Source organism: Hemitrygon akajei, chromosome 4 (assembly GCF_048418815.1).
Source record: "Hemitrygon akajei chromosome 4, sHemAka1.3, whole genome shotgun sequence".
Lineage (NCBI taxonomy): Eukaryota > Metazoa > Chordata > Chondrichthyes > Myliobatiformes > Dasyatidae > Hemitrygon > Hemitrygon akajei.
In genome coordinates this window covers 118,421,838-118,440,737 of record NC_133127.1, presented here as the reverse complement: position 1 = coordinate 118,440,737, position 18,900 = coordinate 118,421,838, and the positions used below count along the sequence as shown (strand labels likewise).

Here is an 18,900-nt window from a genome sequence, read left to right as displayed (position 1 = left end):
TCTGCTGATAATTTCTGCAGTGCCATCATGGACAAATACAGTCTGCTGATCATTTCTGCCAGTGCTATCATGGACAAATACAGTTGCTGATAATTTCTGCCAGTGCTATCATGGAACAACACAGTCTGCTGATCATTCCTGCCAGTGCCATCATGGACCAACACAGTCTGCTGATCATTTCTGCCAGTGCCATCATGGACCAACACAGTCTGCTGATCATTTCTGCCAGTGTTATCATGGACAAATACAGTCTGCTGATCATTTCTGCCAGTGCCATCATGGACAAACACAGTCTGCTGATTATTTCTGCCAGTGCCATCATGGACCAACACAGTCTGCTGATCATTTCTGCCCGTGCCATCATGGACCAACACAGTCTGCTGATCATTTCTGCCAGTGCCATCATGGACAAATACAGTCTGCTGATCATTTCTGCCAGTGCCATCATGAACCAACACAGTCTGCTGATCATTTCTGCCAGTGCCATCATGGACCAACACAGTCTGCTGATCATTTCTGCCAGTGCCATCATGGACCAACACAGTCTGCTGATCATTTCTGCCAGTGCCATCATGGACCAACACAGTCTGCTGATCATTTCTGCCAGTGCCATCATGGACAAATACAGTCTGCTGATCATTTCTGCCAGTGCCATCATGGACAAACACAGTCTGCTGATCATTTCTGCCAGTGCCATCATGGACAAACACAGTCTGCTGATCATTTCTGCCAGTGCCATCATGGACCAACACAGTCTGCTGATCATTTCTGCCAGTGCCATCATGGACCAACACAGTCTGCTGATCATTTCTGCCAGTGCCATCATGGACAAATACAGTCTGCTGATCATTTCTGCCAGTGCCATCATGGACAAACACAGTCTGCTGATCATTTCTGCCAGTGCCATCATGGACAAACACAGTCTGCTGATCATTTCTGCCAGTGCCATCATGGACAAACACAGTCTGCTGATTATTTCTGCCAGTGCCATAATGGACCAACACCGCCTGCTGATCATTTCTGCCCGTGCCATCATGGACAAACACAGTCTGCTGATCATTTCTGCCAGTGCCATCATGGACCAACACAGTCTGCTGATCATTTCTGCCAGTGCCATCATGGACCAACACAGTCTGCTGATCATTTCTGCCAGTGCCATCATGGACAAATACAGTCTGCTGATCATTTCTGCCAGTGCCATCATGGACCAACACAGTCTGCTGATCATTTCTGCCAGTGCCATCATGGACCAACACAGTCTGCTGATCATTTCTGCCAGTGCCATCATGGACCAACACAGTCTGCTGATCATTTCTGCCAGTGCCATCATGGACCAACACAGTCTGCTGATCATTTCTGCCAGTGCCATCATGGACCAACACCGTCTGCAGATCATTTCTGCCCGTGCCATCATGGACCAACACAGTCTGCTGATCATTTCTGCCAGTGCCATCATGGACCAACACAGTCTGCTGATCATTTCTGCCAGTGCCATCATGGACCAACACAGTCTGCTGATCATTTCTGCCAGTGCCATCATGGACAAATACAGTCTGCAGATAATTTCTGCCAGTGCTATCATGGACCAACACAGTCTGCTGATAATTTCTGCCCGTGCTATCATGGAAAAACACAGTCTGCTGATCATTTTTGCCAGTGTTATCATGGACATACACAGTCTGCTGATAATTTCTGCCCGTGCTATCATGGAAAAACACAGTCTGCTGATCATTTCTGCCAGTGCCATCATGGACAAATACAGTCTGCTGATCATTCCTGCCAGTGCCATCATGGACCAACACAGTCTGCTGATCATTTCTGCCAGTGGCATCATGGACCAACACAGTCTGCTGATCATTTCAGCCAGTGCCATCATGGACCAACACAGTCTGCTGATCATTTCTGCCAGTGCCATCATGGACAAATAGTCTGCTGATCATTTCTGCCAATGTTATCATGGACAAACACAGTCTGCTGATCATTTCTGCCAGTGCTATCATGGACAAATACAGTCTGCTGATCATTTCTGCCAGTGCCATCATGGACAAATACAGTCTGCTGATCATTTCTGCCAGTGCCATCATGGACAAATACAGTCTGCTGATCATTTCTGCCAGTGCCATCATGGACCAACACAGTCTGCTGATCATTTCTGCCAGTGCCATCATGGACAAACACAGTCTGCTGATCATTCCTGCCAGTGCCATAATGTACCAACACAGTCTGCTGATCATTCCTGCCAGTGCCATCATGGACCAACACACTCTGCTGATCATTTCTGCCAATGTTATTATGGACAAACACAGTCTGCTGATCATTTCTGCCAGTGCTATCATGGACCAACACAGTCTGCTGATCATTCCTGCCAGTGCCATCATGCACCAACACAGTCTGCTGATCATTTCTGCCAGTGCCATCATGGACCAACACAGTCTGCTGATCATTTCTGCCAGTGCCATCATGGACCAACACAGTCTGCTGATCATTTCTGCCAGTGCCATCATGGACCAACACCGTCTGCTGATCATTTCTGCCCGTGCCATCATGGACCAACACAGTCTGCTGATCATTTCTGCCAGTGCCATCATGGACCAACACAGTCTGCTGATCATTTCTGCCAGTGCCATCATGGACCAACACAGTCTGCTGATCATTTCTGCCAGTGTTATCATGGACCAACACAGTCTGCTGATCATTTCTGCCAGTGCTATCATGGACCAACACAGTCTGCTGATCATTTCTGCCAGCGCCATCATGGACCAACACAGTCTGCTGATCATTTCTGCCAGTGCCATCATGGACCAACACAGTCTGCTGATCATTTCTGCCAGTGCCATCATGGACAAATACAGTCTGCTGATCATTTCTCCCAGTGCTTCATGGACAAATACAGTCTGCTGATCATTTCTGCCAGTGCTATCATGGCCCAACACAGTCTGCTGATCATTTCTGCCAGTGTTATCATGGACAAACACAGTCTGCTGATCATTTCTGCCAGTGCTTCATGGACAAATACAGTCTGCTGATCATTTCTGCCAGTGCTATCATGGCCCAACACAGTCTGCTGATCATTTCTGCCAGTGTTATCATGGACAAACACAGTCTGCTGATCATTTCTGCCAGTGCCATCATGGACAAATACAGTCTGCTGATCATTCCTGCCAGTGCCATCATGGACCAACACAGTCTGCTGATCATTTCTGCCAGTGCCATCATGGACCAACACAGTCTGCTGATCATTTCTGCCCGTGCTATCATGGAAAAACACAGTCTGCTGATCATTTCTGCCAGTGTTATCATGGACATACACAGTCTGCTGATAATTTCTGCCCGTGCTATCATGGAAAAACACAGTCTGCTGATCATTTCTGCCAGTGCCATCATGGACAAATACAGTCTGCTGATCATTCCTGCCAGTGCCATCATGGACCAACACAGTCTGCTGATCATTTCTGCCAGTGCCATCATGGACCAACACAGTCTGCTGATCATTTCTGCCAGTGCCATCATGGACAAATACAGTCTGCTGATCATTTCTGCCAGTGCAATCATGGACCAACACAGTCTGCTGATCATTTCTGCCAGTGCCGTAATGGACCAACACAGTCTGCTGAAAATTTCTGCCAGTGCCATCATGGACAAACACAGTCTGCTGATCATTTCTGCCAGTGCAATCATGGACCAACACAGTCTGCTGATCATTTCTGCCAGTGCCATCATGGACAAATACAGTCTGCTGATCATTTCTGCCAGTGCCATCATGGACAAATACAGTCTGCTGATCATTTCTGCCAGTGCCATCATGGACAAATACAGTCTGCTGATCATTTCTGCCAGTGCCATCATGGACAAATACAGTCTGCTGATCACTTCTGCCAGTGCCATCATGGACCAACACAGTCTGCTGATCATTTCTGCCAGTGCCATCATGGACAAACACAGTCTGCTGATCATTTCTGCCGGTGCCATCATGGACCAACACAGTCTGCTGATCATTTCTGCCAGTGCCATCATGGACAAACACAGTCTGCTGATCATTTCTGCCGGTGCCATCATGGACCAACACAGTCTGCTGATCATTTCTGCCAGTGCCATCATGGACCAACACAGTCTGCTGATCATTTCTGCCAGTGCCATCATGGACCAACACAGTCTGCTGATCATTTCTGCCAGTGCCATCATGGACAAATAGTCTGCTGATCATTTCTGCCAATGTTATCATGGACAAACACAGTCTGCTGATCATTTCTGCCAGTGCTATCATGGACAAATACAGTCTGCTGATCATTTCTGCCAGTGCAATCATGGACCAACACAGTCTGCTGATCATTTCTGCCAGTGCCGTAATGGACCAACACAGTCTGCTGAAAATTTCTGCCAGTGCCATCATGGACAAACACAGTCTGCTGATCATTTCTGCCAGTGCAATCATGGACCAACACAGTCTGCTGATCATTTCTGCCAGTGCCATCATGGACAAATACAGTCTGCTGATCATTTCTGCCAGTGCCATCATGGACAAATACAGTCTGCTGATCATTTCTGCCAGTGCCATCATGGACAAATACAGTCTGCTGATCATTTCTGCCAGTGCCATCATGGACAAATACAGTCTGCTGATCACTTCTGCCAGTGCCATCATGGACCAACACAGTCTGCTGATCATTTCTGCCAGTGCCATCATGGACAAACACAGTCTGCTGATCATTTCTGCCGGTGCCATCATGGACCAACACAGTCTGCTGATCATTTCTGCCAGTGCCATCATGGACAAACACAGTCTGCTGATCATTTCTGCCGGTGCCATCATGGACCAACACAGTCTGCTGATCATTTCTGCCAGTGCCATCATGGACAAACACAGTCTGCTGATCATTTCTGCCAGTGCCATCATGGACAAATACAGTCTGCTGATCATTTCTGCCAGTGCCATCATGGACAAACACAGTCTGCTGATCATTTCTGCCAGTGGCATCAAGGACCAACACAGTCTGCTGATCATTCCTGCCAGTGCCATCATGGACCAACACAGTCTGCTGATCATTCCTGCCAATGTTATCATAGACAAACACAGTCTGCTGATCATTTCTGCCAGTGGCATCATGGACAAATACAGTCTGCTGATCATTTCTGCCCATGCTGTCATGGACCAACACAGTCTGCTGATCATTTCTGCCAGTGCCATCATGGACCAACACAGTCTGCTGATCATTTCTGCCAGTGGCATCATGGACCAACACAGTCTGCTGATCATTTCTGCCAGTGGCATCATGGACCAACACAGTCTGCTGATCATTTCTACCAGTGCTATTATGGACAAGTGCAGCACTGCAGACAGATTGGCAACAAGGAGTTTAAGCGGGCTGAACTTTTTCTTTTGTTCACTTACTACGTGCTTGAGAGCAAAACCTGAACAAGTTCCCGTTAATGTTCAGCCAGCTCAATCTGTGGTGGTGCTAACTAGCCACTCTTGGTGAAGGACATTGAAGTTCCTGACCAAAGAATGTTCGTTGGCCTTCAATGGTTCTTTCGTGTATATCTGTGTGGCTGCTAGACTCTGCTGGAGGAGCTCTGATTTAGCTGTTGAGGGCGGATGAGGATGTTTTCCTTGCTCATTATAGATCTGATGCCATGAAAATTCATGCAATGTGCAGTCATTGTTGGGGACTCCGACGTCTACTCGGTTTCAGTATGCTACTATACCACTAGCTTTGGTGGGATTGCTAATTTGATCGAACAGGCTATGTCCAGGAGGCTGGCACGATGTCTGTAATTTAGGATTTTATGTACATGAATGTCAGGTTGTTGCTTCCAAGTTATATACCAGTCCACAGATAACTGGGAGGATGACTTTGCCATCAAAACTCGGTGTCTAGACTGAAGGCATACTGTATGCTGTTATATCGTGAATATCACACAGCATTTCCTTAATGTTAACTTTGAAACAGTTTGCATGTTAGCCCATGTTTAAGAAAATTGGCATTTGCAGCCTTCGAATTTGATATGGCTCTTCCTTTCCTTCCTTTGTAGCCTAGGTATGAACAATGTCACTTCATTTCAGTTGCAACCTTACAGCAGTGGACCTGCGATCAAAATGGCTGCCGTATAGGCTTGTAACAACTTCTAGGCCCATGCATTTTCTAGTTTGAGCTATGCTTTTATGATACTGTGATGGAGGAGCTTTTGAAATTTCAGATGGCAAAGAACAGGTAAGTCCAGCCTACCCCACCTTCTATATTGTGTGGTTTCAGACCATGATGAAATATACATGTCTACTCTGCTGGCTGATCTAACACTATGTAATCTTTCCGAGTGACAGAAGAGATCAAGTCATTTAGGAGGATAGAGAAGTCTGGAATGTATACAGCAACAAGACTAGCAGATCACTCAGGGCATAATTAGCATGTTTGGAGTGACCTATTGAAACCACAGTGTATGAAATACATGACAGGATGCTGTAGGTATTTTCCCTCACAATTTCTGCTTGCCAGTTATCAAAAGGAACTTCATGAAATTGCTGATCCAGAATAGTTTTTATGTGTTTTGGTGTCCGGTATAAATTTGTTCACAGAAGCTAATGGGACCGAAGTTCAGTCATTATAATTAAAACCCTACTGACTACAATGTCCAAATGCATGTTCAACTTACAAAACTGGGAGAAAACAAGATCAAGTATTTACGTAAAGTTAATGGACCAGAACCTGCTGCCAGTGGCAATAAACTCATGCGTGAGACAGGTCTGTGTGGAAAATACTATTGTACCTTTACTAGACGTGGTGTCGACTTGCTACCTGTAGTCCCCATGACCCCAAATGCCAAGCACCTGAGAGGTGCACATAAATACTGTAAGATGAGCAGGACAGAGCAAGCTCCACCCTCAAAGCAATCAAGTAAAACCGACAGATGCCTAAGGCATAGCCACCAGCTGTGCAGTCTGTCAAATCTTCTGAGGACTCAGAATGCTTCTGAATGCTCCTGATATTCAGAAAGATTCAAATTTCAAAAACAATTAAAAACCAATGAGCCATTCTAAAAGTTAAAAAAGTTAAACATCACCAACTAAATCACTCGAAAACACTTGAGAATAATTACAAACATAAGCTCAATCAATGCATAATAATGTAAATATGCTAATACTTGCCTTTTTGCCCACAGCTAAGTACTCCATTGAAAAACTAGACTTCCTGCTTCTGTGCTAGGTTGATTGATTGCACATAACTCAATAGCCAATGAATTATCCTATCAGAAAGATTTATTTTCCAGGGAGCTCCTCAGCAAGCTGTTTCGTACAAGCAACACTGAATGTAGTGTTCGTCAGACGAAATCCCAGAGCAATTGCTTGGAAACCACATGCTCTGCCACTAAACTCCATATGGACCTTTGTTATGGAGCACTTTAGATAAACTGTAAGTGAACAGTACCAAACAGGGATTCCACGTTCCCAAGAGCATCCCGAACCAGTGCCACGTACATTATAAATTGCTGACAGTTCAGCTTGGGATTGTCAGCATTCCTCAGAAAGCTCCCCTCAGCTCTTCACTAAATCTTTTTAAAACTCAGTGCTCTTTAAGAATCGTATAGAGTGATATATTTAATCTGTGTTTATTTGTAGGAACTTTTCCCTGATGACATATGTACACGTTGTAGGTTGATAAACAGGATGGTTATTTTAAGATATGGAATTTCACTGGAAAGGCAGGCAATGTAAGATATCATAGAGTTAGACAGCATGGAAACAGGCCTCTCAATTGTGGACCATCTTGTCTACCCCAGCTTGTCCCATTTGCCTGCTTGGTCAGATATGCATGTGTTCGTGCAGAAGGTCAAGATCTAAGCTGAGTTTATTGTCACTTGCACAAATAAATGTAGAAACAGATTCAATGAAAAACTTATCTGAAGCAACATCATAGGTGCTGGTGAAGTTGTACAGGTCATTGGTGAGGCTGGGTTTGGAGTATTCAGGCAGTTCGTGTTACCGACCTATAGGAAAGATGTCAATAAGCTTGGAACAGTACAGAGAGAACCTACAAGGATATTGATGGACTGAGGGAGATAATAAGGGGTAAGATAACAACAAGGTAGATTGTCAGGTCACGGACCATTCAATATTCTTATAACAGTGTTGCAGAAGCTGCGTCCACACCTGTGGTAGGTTTTACATATTCTGCCCGGGGAGGGGGAGGAGAAGGGGAATGTCCAGGCTGTTGTGGTAGATGCTAATGTGATTGATACCTGCCCGAGAAACACTAATAAACACCAAGGAAAGTTGAGCAACATCACAGGGTAGAAAGGACTTGGGGAGATGCGTAGTTGGATGTTAATTCTATTTCCACAATTTCGTCTGCCTTTGCTTTATGCAGAAGAAAGAAAACAGCCCACACCCCAACGCTTCTCAACGTGTAGTCAGTAACGTTCAGTGCCTTGGGTTAGGGAGATAGTGTTATCTTGTCCCTCAGCATAAGGTAAACTGTGGGTGAGGTGTCTAAGCATATTTGAGTCTGGGCTGAACACTACAATTGATGGGCTGCTGTGGTAGACCCCAGCACAAATCAGTTACTGTCTTACCTGAATACAGGAGCAACAGGTTAGAGTTTTAAGCATGAACTTAATCTCCAGTCAGGGTTCAATTTGTAATTTCTCTCCATGATCGATTGATTTCCTCCAGGTGCTTTGGTTTCCTCCTGCATATCAATGACATACGGGCAGGGTTAGTAAATTGTGACCATGCTCTGTGGATGCTGAAAGTATGGTGACAATTGCAGGCTCTCCCCAGTACAATCCTCGATGACCTGATTAGACACAAACACCATATTTGACAGTCAGTTCTGATGTTTCTACGTACATGTGAAAAATAGAGCTAATCTTTTATCTTTTAACTCCATATCATTGCACAAGCCATTGCTGTGGTTAGAAATGTGGTAAGCCCTGCTATGGTTCTGGAAAAACGTCATTCCTGAGTGACAACGCTCTGCTCAGGGGACTGTGTCCTTCAGACCAATGTCATCTGAGATTGTGATGATGACTGGTTGTCATTCAGGATCATATGAGGGTGTAGAAACTGGAAGTCTATGCCAGTGAACTACCGGGTCACAACCACTGGTAAAAATTCTGAGATCAGTCCGATGGGAGTTTCTCACATAAGGATGAGCACAGATTCCATATACAAAGATTCAAGCACACTTATTATCGAAGAATGTATAAATTATACAACTTGAAATTTGTCTGCTTACAAGCAGTCACAAAGCAAGGAACCCAGATAACCCAATTTTAAAAAAGGCCAAAAAACCACCGCCCAGAGAAGGAGAAAGAGAAAGAAGCACCACACATCATGCAAATGACAGAAGCAAGCCAACAGCATCCCGAACCAGACTGAGTCCCAGCGGAGAGAGTGAGCAGCTTCAAGTTCCTGGGTGTCAAGATCTCTGAGGACCTAACCTGGTCCCAACATGTCGATATACTCATAAAGAAGGCAAGACAGCAGCTGTACTTCATTAGGAGTTTGAAGAGATTTGGCATGTCAACAAATACACTCAAAAACGTCTACAATTGTACCATGGAGAGCATTTAGACAGGCTGCATCACTGTCCGGTTATGGAGGGGCTACTGCACAGGACCCGAAAGAAGCTGCGGAGGGTTGTAAATCTAGGCAGCTCCATCTTGGGCACTAGCCTATAAAGTACCCAGGACATCTTTAGGGAGCGGTATCTGAGAAAAGCAGCGTCCATTATTAAGGACTTCCAGCACCCAGGGCATGCCCTTTACTCACTGTTACCATCAGGTAGGAGGTACAGAAGCCTTAAGGCACACACTCAATGATTCAGGAACAGCTTCTTCCCCTCTGCCATCTGATTCCTAAATGGACATTGAAGCTTTGGACACTACCTCACTTTTTTTAAATATACAGTATTTCTGTTCTTGCACATTTTTAAAATTGATTCAATATATGTAATTGATTTACTTGTTTATTTATTATTGTTTTATTTTATTTATTATTATTATTTTCTCTCTCTGCTAGATTATGTATTGCATTGAACTGCTGCTGCTAAGTTAACAAATTTCCTGTCACATGCCGGTGATAATAAACCTGATTCTGATTCTGATCCACTCCTGGAGCAGCCAGAGTAGGCCCAAGCCTTGGTCCCCAGTCATTAAATCAGCGGGGCAGAAATGCACAGCAGCCGGATCATTTCACAGCCTTAGCACTGCAGAGAAAGGTATAACACTCACAGGAGAGCAAGTAAAATCTGCCTTGGCTCCAAACCTGACACTTGGGTTCCCAGACTATGCAGGCCAATGTTTAAATAGCCCAAGCACCAGGTAGAGCCACGTTCTAGGACTTGGATCCCAGTGCCCCGATACACTTGGGCCACCTTGCACAAAGCTGTTCTCGATCTACCAAATCGGCTCAGTGCACGGAATGATCCAACCTCGCACCCAGGTGAGGTGGACAGGTATCGAAACTCTTCTGCATTGACTCCTCTCCAAATCGTTCACTCCATCTCCGGCAGCACCACGAACTCCATCTGTGACTCCGGCCCGAAGACGTTGTGCCTTGCATTGCCTCAACATGGCTCATCCCCCGACCCACCCTCTCCTCTGCCTGCCTCCTCACCTCAATTTGCTTCAGAAAAGAAGTTATAAGCCATGTTTTTTAGTCAAATCTCTTGTCTTATGATTCACCAGTGAGCTGTTGTACATCTTTGCTAGTGGCAGCTGAAACCAGACGTTTAATGGTCTTCACAGTGAATATTCCCAGGGTTATTCTTGAGGCCAAGTGGAATCATTGTAAATTATGCTACAGCTGAGAGATGCAATGCTTCAGTGAAATGGGCAATCTTCAATTAACTGTGCAGGATAGGAGAAAGCACTCATACCTCAAATGACTAGGATCTACAGCCTTTTCACTGTTGAAGGTTGATACATTGAGAACCCGGTTTACTGAGAAAGGTCCAAGATGCCATGTTATAGAATCAAATTGTTGAGGGCTAGCATTTCCATATTACCTCAAACTTATACACTCACTCCGAGAGGATGTTCCCCCGGATTAATGTCTTCTTCAATCCTTAATGAAGCTAGCGATGCTGATGGTTGCTGATGAGATATGGAGTCTTAATGGAAATACATACTGCAGAAATGTATTTTTGATTGTTGTATAATGTAGGGAAGTGTGACGGTATGGAATACAGCGTAGGAGAGTGTGGGGTAATACACTTTGGTAGGAAGAATGAAGGCGGAGACGATTTTCAAAGTAAAAACATAAAAACATAGAAAACCTATAGCATAATACAGGCCCTTCAACCCACAAAACTGTGCCAAACATGTCCTTACCTTAGAAATTACCTAGGGTTACCCATAGCCCTCTATTTTTCTGAGCTCCATGTACCTGTCCAGGAGTCTCTTAAAAGACCCTATTGTATTTGCCTCCACCACCGTTGCCGGCAGCTCATTGCACACACTCACCACTCCCTGCGTAAAAAAACTTACCCTTGACATCTCCTCTGTACCAATTTCCAAGCACCTTAAAACTGTGCCCTCTCGTGCTAGCCATTTCAGCCCTGGGAAAAAGCCTCTGACTATCCACACGATCAAAGCCTCTCATCATCGAATACACCTCTATCAGGTCACCTCTCATTCTCCATCGCTCCAAAGAGAAAAGGCCGAGTTCACTCAGTCTATTCTCATAAGGCATGTTCCGCAATCCAGGCAACATCCTTGTAAATCTCCTCTGCACCCTTTCTATGGTTTCCACATCTTTCCTGTAGTGAGGTGACCAGAACTGAGCACTGTACTCCAAGTGGGATCTGACCAGGGTCCTATATAGCTGCAACATTACCGCTTGGCTCCTAAACTCAATTCCACGAGTGATGAAGGCCAATACACTGTATGCCTTCTTAACCACAAGGTCAACCTGCGTAGCAGCTTTGAGTGTCCTATGGACTCGGACCCCAAGATCCTTCTGATCCTCCACACTGCCAAGAATCTTACCATTAATATTATATTCTACCATCATATTTGACCTACCAAAATGAACCACTTCACACTTATCTGAGTTGAACTCCATCTGCCACTTCTCAGCCCAGTTTTGCATCCTGTCAATGTCCCGCTGTAACCTCTGACAGCCCTCCACACTATCCACAACACCCCCAACCTTTGTGTCATCAGCAAATTTACTAACCCATCTCTCCATTTCCTCATCCAGGTCACTTATAAAAATCACGAAGAGTAAGGGTCCCAGAACAGATCGCTGAGACACACTACTGGACACCGATCTCCATGCAGAATATGGCCCATCTACAACTACTCTTTGCCTTCTGTAGGCAAGCCAGTTCTGGATCCACAAAGCAATATCCCCTTGGATCCCATGCCTCCTTACTATCTCAATAAGCCTTGCATGGGGTACCTTATCAAATGCCTTGCTGAAATCCATATACACTACATCTACTGCTCTTCCTTCATCAATGTGTTCAGTCACATCCTCAAAAAATTCAACCAGTCTCGTAAGACACGACCTACCTTTGACAAAGCTATACTGACTACTCCTAATCATATTATACCTCTCGAAAAGTTCATAAATCCTGCCTCTCAGGATCTTCTCCATCAGCTTACCAACCACTGAAGTAAGACTCACTGGTCTATAATTTCTTGGGCTATCTCTACTCCCTTTCTTGAATAAGGGAACAACATCTGCAACTCTCCAATCCTCCTGAACCTCTCTCGTTCCCATTGGTGATGCAAAGATCATTGCCAGCGGCTCAGCAATCTCCTCCCTCACCTCCCACAGTAGCCTGGGGTACATCTCGTCTGGTCCCGGTGACTTAGCCAGCTTGATGTTTTCCAAAAGCTACTCTTTCTTAATATCTACATGCTCAAGCTTTTCAGTCTACTGTAAGTCATCCTTACAATCACCAAGATCCTTTTCCATAGTGAATACTGAAGCAAAGCATTCATTAAGTACCTCCGCTATTTCCTCTGGTTCCATACACACTTTTCCACTGTCACACTTGATTGGTCCTATTCTCTTGCGTCTTATCCTCTTGCTCTTCAAATGGGGAGAGAATCTGGAAATTGGAAGCACAAAGGTACTTGGGAGTCCTAGGTCAGGATTCCCTTGAAGGTAACTTGCAGGTTGAGGTGCCTGTAAGGAGGGCAAATGCAAAGCTGGCATTCATTTTGAGAGGGCATCAATATAAAACAAAGGATGTACTCCTGAGGTTTTAAAACAATTTAGTGAGACAACATTTTGAATATTCTGAGCAAGTTCAGGCTTTATATCTGAAGATAGATATGCTGGTCCTGGAGTTTACAAGAAGGATTCTGGGAGTGATCATTTGATTTGAAAATATTTGATATCTCTGAGCTTTTACTCAGTGGGTTGCAGAAGAATGGCGGGGGTCTGAAGGAATCTCACTGAAACCTGCTGGATATTGAAAGGCCTGAAGACGTTGGATGTATGAAAGATAGCAGGAGAATCTGGAATCTGAGGACAATGTCTTCTGAATGAAGGGACATCCCTTTAATTCTAAGATGAGGAGGAATTTCTTCAGCCAGAGGGAAGTAAATCTGTGGAATTTGATGCCAAAGAGGGTTGTTGAGTTCAAGTTATTGGGTGTAGTTAAGGCAGAGATGAGTAGATTATTGAATGGTAAGGGGTTTAAGGGTAGGAAAGAAGACGGGAGAACAGGATTCAGTCATGATTGAATGACAGAACAGTCTTGATGGGCTGAATGATCTAATTTGCTGCTATCTCACATTCTTATTGTCTTATAGTATGTTTTAGCTGCTGAATACAGGAAATACATGTCAAGGAAAAGAAATACAATATTCCATATCCACCTATATTCACATTTGTGTTAGTTATTCTCAACTCTGTACATTAAAATAGTTAATGGTTTTAGCAACTAAACAAGAACAATTGCTGGTGAAGTATGTTGAATAAGCCTGATAGTTTACTCTTAGATGGAACTTAGATCATTGGTTATCAAATGTATAGAGTGTCAATAAGGCCTCATATTGCTTCAGGTGCTGCCTTCCTGCTTGAGCGCTGTCAGCAGTGACATCCACACCCAGCTGGCATCATCATTTCCCTTCAGGCATGGTTGTGAAATATCGAGTCCTATCCAAGGCCAGCAGGTCACTCCACAGGGATGTAGACACTGGAATCTCATCAAAGCCTACAATGGTTTTCTCCGTTCAACATCATTAGGGCCATGAGAGACCCCAAAGCTCCGATTCAAGTAGAAACGCATCACAATTCACTATATGGTTCACAGAAAAAAAATAGCAATGGGAATTTCTTGACCCCAGAATTTGTTTCTTATCCCTCGGCAGAATAAGGAAACTAAATTATATTGCAGTTAAACAATTTTTATTCTTTTGACTGATCTTAAATTAGACTGAATTAAAAATGCTCACAGCACAAACTTCCCTGCTTGTAATGTTATGTAAATAGTTGATACCCACTATCATCCTTTGCCATGTCACTTAATATTCTACTCTCACTTTTCAAAAACTCTCTCTTAAATGTATTGCTGTAGCATCTCTTTGGGGACCAACGTATTTGTGGTTTCTCAGTAACAAGTCTTCCCAAAGCAGATTAGGCCGTCAACATTGATCACACTAGAGCAGGGGTGTCAAACTCATTTTAGGTCACGGGCCGGATTGAGCAAAATGCAACTTCATGTGGGTCGGATCAGCCGGACGCATGCTAACGCAGCTTTCGTTGCCTCCGTTTTTTCAGCCTGCTCTCATGTGTCTCAGTCTCTGCTATAACTACAAAGTGTTTCACTTTACAAATTCCGTTTCTTATGAAGAAGACTGCCGAGCAAGACTACCGAATAAACACTAAAAACCCTGAAAACCTGGTACCTGAATAAACTCAGCATTAGCCATATCATACGCCATAGGCGCTCCGATTACTGGGGCCAGCTTTAATAGTAATTAGATATTATCTCGCGGGCCAAAGATAATTCCACTGCGGACCGGATTTGGCCCGCGGGCCTTGAGTTTGACATATATGCACTAGAGTATTAGTTAATCCAGAATTTTATTTTAATAACCTGAAACAATGAATTCCAGCACCACGAATTATATTTCTAGTTAAGAAATCACCTGATTAAGTAAACAGAAAATGTGTTGGATTGTAATATGAAACCTAATTTATTGATGTTCCCACTGGAAAGGAGCCTCCCGTCTATTAGAGGCCCAACTTAAGCTTTATGCTCTATAATTTCTCCCTAAAGCATTTCTTTTTCATCCCTCTCTGCTCCCTCAAGATGCTCTTTGAAACCTGCTGCTTTGAACTCAATTTTTATTTAACTGATTGTCAATTTGTGTTTGATTGTTCTCCTGTAAAGTGCCTGGAGAAATGTTACTGTTAAAGATGCAATGTAAGTTGTACAGTATTCTGACTGTGAAACTGACATTTCAGTCTTCCTGAAATATTCTCACAGTTGTGGAAACAACTGAATGACTGTGTTTGCCTGACATGTCTGGCCAAAACTTTCAGAACATTGCAGTTATTTATCTTCTGTCATTGTACTTGAAATGGGGTGCTTCATTTAAAACAGCGAATTATGTTTTAATGCAGAATTATTTACACAAGTAAGGTACAAGTGTTTTGAATATAGGGTGCCTCAAGGATCTAGCCTATTACTTACTCTGGCAAGATTACTGAACTCAATATTGTCTATACTTGATAAATGGTCTGTGTAAAAATTGAAGTCAATAATATAAGTTGAAACTTGGGAGCTAACTATATAAATTTCTCAACCTAATGCTCCTCATTTGTTGCTGTCAGAAAAGAGCTCGGGAATTCAGCAGGTTACTCTACAAAATAATTTGCCTTTCAGACTAATAGATAACGTGTACAGCTCATTTATACTCTGCTCCAGATTTCACGGTATTTTCCTGCCAGAATGACATTCCCGGAGGGAATTGCCAGACTTACCCGTCAAGGTCAATGGCTGTTCCTCAATGTTTTCAGATGGAAAAATGGGGTGGGGCTGATATGATCAATTTCAGGCCAAGTTCGTTCCTTGAAACCAGATGCCACCATACTGGGAAACACAGCTTTGTGGTGTTATTTTAGAAAAGCAGTAGTTTTCTTGAATATGCCAATGAGCAGCCCAAAATAGGTTTCACACTATTTTCAGGACATTTATTGATGGTTCCTCTGATCCTTATGAAGGCTTTCTGCCTCAGATTTCAATGTGGTGATCAAAGCATTGGTTGGTCTCCTATTAACTCAGCCCGTTGTCTCAACGAGCCCTACTATTCTTCCTGCATATTTGGCCAAATATCCTCGAATGTCTCTCAAGGTCCTGCCATACTTTCTGTCTGTCCCAGTCCTGGGTGAATAAATCTCTATGCATGCACACGTATTTAAGATGGGGATTTCACCATCTGATATCTGACTATACCAGTCAAGGTCTGTGTAACTTGACCACTATATTCTGCTTTTGGGGTACCATAACACAACATTTTAAATTCCCAGCGACCTGGGTTCAATTCCCACCTGTGCCTGTAAGGAGTTTGTATGTTTTCCCCATGGCCATAGGGATTTCCTCCATGTGCTCAGGTTTCCTGCCGTAGTTCAAAGGCATACAGTTAGTAGGTTAATTGGTTCTTGTAAATTGCCCTGTAATGAGGCTAGGGGTAAATTGGCCATTGCTGGGCAGCATGGCTCAAAGGGCTAGAAGGGAAAATTCTGTGCTCTATCTCAATAAATTAAAATACTGCAGTTAAATACTTTGGAGAACCAGTTACTTAAAATGGCTGCAGTGTGAGTAAACATGGTACAGCTGCTTCTGGAACCAATAGCAGACATCGTTGATGCAGGTGAGTCCTGATGATGCCAGTTGCTGCTTGCTTATCGACAGAAAACTGGGCGTTCTGAGATATAATACCAGATCCAATAGAAATGGGTTCAAATTGAATGTTGCTAATTATTAAATGCTCCTTTTACCTACACTCTCTCTCCATGAAAGGAATTTGCCTTCTTGAGGAGTAGGAGTGAGAATGAATGGTGCTCATGGTACATCCTTTTGCATATTTTCATAATTGTTCCCCCCGCCCCCACCCCTCGCCACACTCTCCACAACTCTTATCCTCCACTCAGGAACTTAGTTGATCGTAGAGTTGTGCAGCGCAGAATGGGAGCCTGCTCAGCCCATGTCGTCCATGCTTACTGTGACCGGTATCTATGCTACAGCCATTTGCTTGCATTAGGCCTCGTTTCAGTTCTCAGGTTTTAAAAAGAACTCAATATTTTATGTAACAGAACACCACACAGATCATTTTCTGTGAATGTAAAGAATGAAAAGCCATTGCATGGTTTATTCCTGTAATTTTTTTATTATGAATAACTTTGATAATGAAAGGTATTTTATTTTTCAACTTTGAAATTTGTTTTCCTGCCAGCCATCAAACATTAGCTGTTTCTGGGGAAAGAAGGTTTATCTCTCCTAAAAATGAAAACTAATGAAAAGGTTTTGGTCAAAGTTTACCAAAGGCCAAGTAGTGCCAGGCTACCTCAGTTAACAACTCCACTCATTCCAGCCATTCAGTGCTGAGGGAAACTGCTCAGCTGAATGACCTTTGATCAGGAATATTTTAAAATGTACTATCCACGCAGTGATGGATTTTTCAGTTCCCCTGTCTTATCAAGTTTTTTTTGCCTTTTTTCATATTTGTGGCAGTGAAGAAATCGAGGTTTTGTGAGTTCCTGCTTATCTAACATTCTTTATTCATGATGTGGTAGAAGAGTTATGCTTAGAAATGTACTAGAATTTGATTACATTGCAGTATTTAATTTAGCGCTGAACAATTGAAAACTGACTTTATTCAGTGTGAAAGGAAATGATGACTATTTCCTGGTCATTTCGTATCATTACAGAAAACTGAGAGTGCAAGTTCATTTACAACATTGCAGGGAAAGACTTGGAAATGGCCAGTTTTAGGCATCCAGATATCAATACCAGTAGTTGGATTGGATCATTTACAAGGTTAGTTCCATGCTAATTTTCCAACTTTCATGCTCCAGATCACTGAGGCCCAGGTTCTGATGACACCCCATCACTCCCTAACAGATATCACTCCCACCGACAACTTTCCCAAGATTCAGGCTCCATTGCACACATCAAAACTTCACCTCACCAACTATTTCCATTCCATCTAAAAAACCTCTGAAACCAAGACCTCTCATCTCCTCTCCCCCAGGTCCTCCACTGCCTTCTTAACATGGTTATTATTCTCGGCAGGGATCTGATCCTGCTTTTAGACCACAGTTCTTCTTGCAGAGCCCCCGCTCCCAGCTGTGGTCTTTTTCCAAAGTTTGCTGCTCCCCTCTCAGTCATTTCTGTTGCTGAAATGACCCTCACAGCCTGTTCCTCTCCCCCACACCTGTCCCGTTGCCTAAATCCAGTGTGAGCACATTTTCACTGGCATAAGATGACACGGTCCTCAGGCACTGATGAAATTTATATGAGGACTGATGAATTTTATATCACAGCAGAAATTTCCCTGCCAGGATAATGTTGTACAGCTAGTTGGTGCATTAGAATTTCTGGGAGTATTCAGGTTAATAAAATTAACCTAATGTTGCTGGGACTTTCTTCGCTGACAACCTGAGTTTGATCCCCAACTCACACGTGTTATTATTTTATCAAACCTTAACTGGAATTATATTGCCACTTCCAAGTCTGGCAACCTTTAATTTTGTAACATTAAATTTAAGAGCTGATCTGAAAACCAAACCCTTAATAGTAAACATATTCCCCAAATGACAGGGGGTCAAATTTACTGACTGGCGAGTGCTGTCTGTTGCTTCGACATGGTTGACGGTGGAGGTTGCTATATTGGCTGTAGCATTATTGATGGTATCAGTGATACAAAGGCTGCTTA

At 43.5% G+C, this 18,900-nt stretch overlaps 2 long non-coding RNA genes across 2 annotated transcripts in view; one reads left to right on the top strand and one right to left on the bottom strand.

Annotated features, from left to right (window-relative positions):
* The window catches only part of LOC140725949 (uncharacterized), an 80,703-nt gene that overhangs the window by 57,572 nt on the left and 4,231 nt on the right, over positions 1-18,900 (top strand). The window lies entirely within an intron of this gene.
* The window catches only part of LOC140725950 (uncharacterized), a 29,013-nt gene continuing 18,000 nt past the window's right edge, over positions 7,888-18,900 (bottom strand). Inside the window, exons 2-3 of the long non-coding RNA XR_012098542.1 lie at positions 8,566-8,681; positions 7,888-7,980 (exon numbers count right to left, since the gene is read on the bottom strand). This is a non-coding gene — a long non-coding RNA (uncharacterized lncRNA). The remainder of the gene's footprint in view (positions 7,981-8,565; positions 8,682-18,900) is intronic.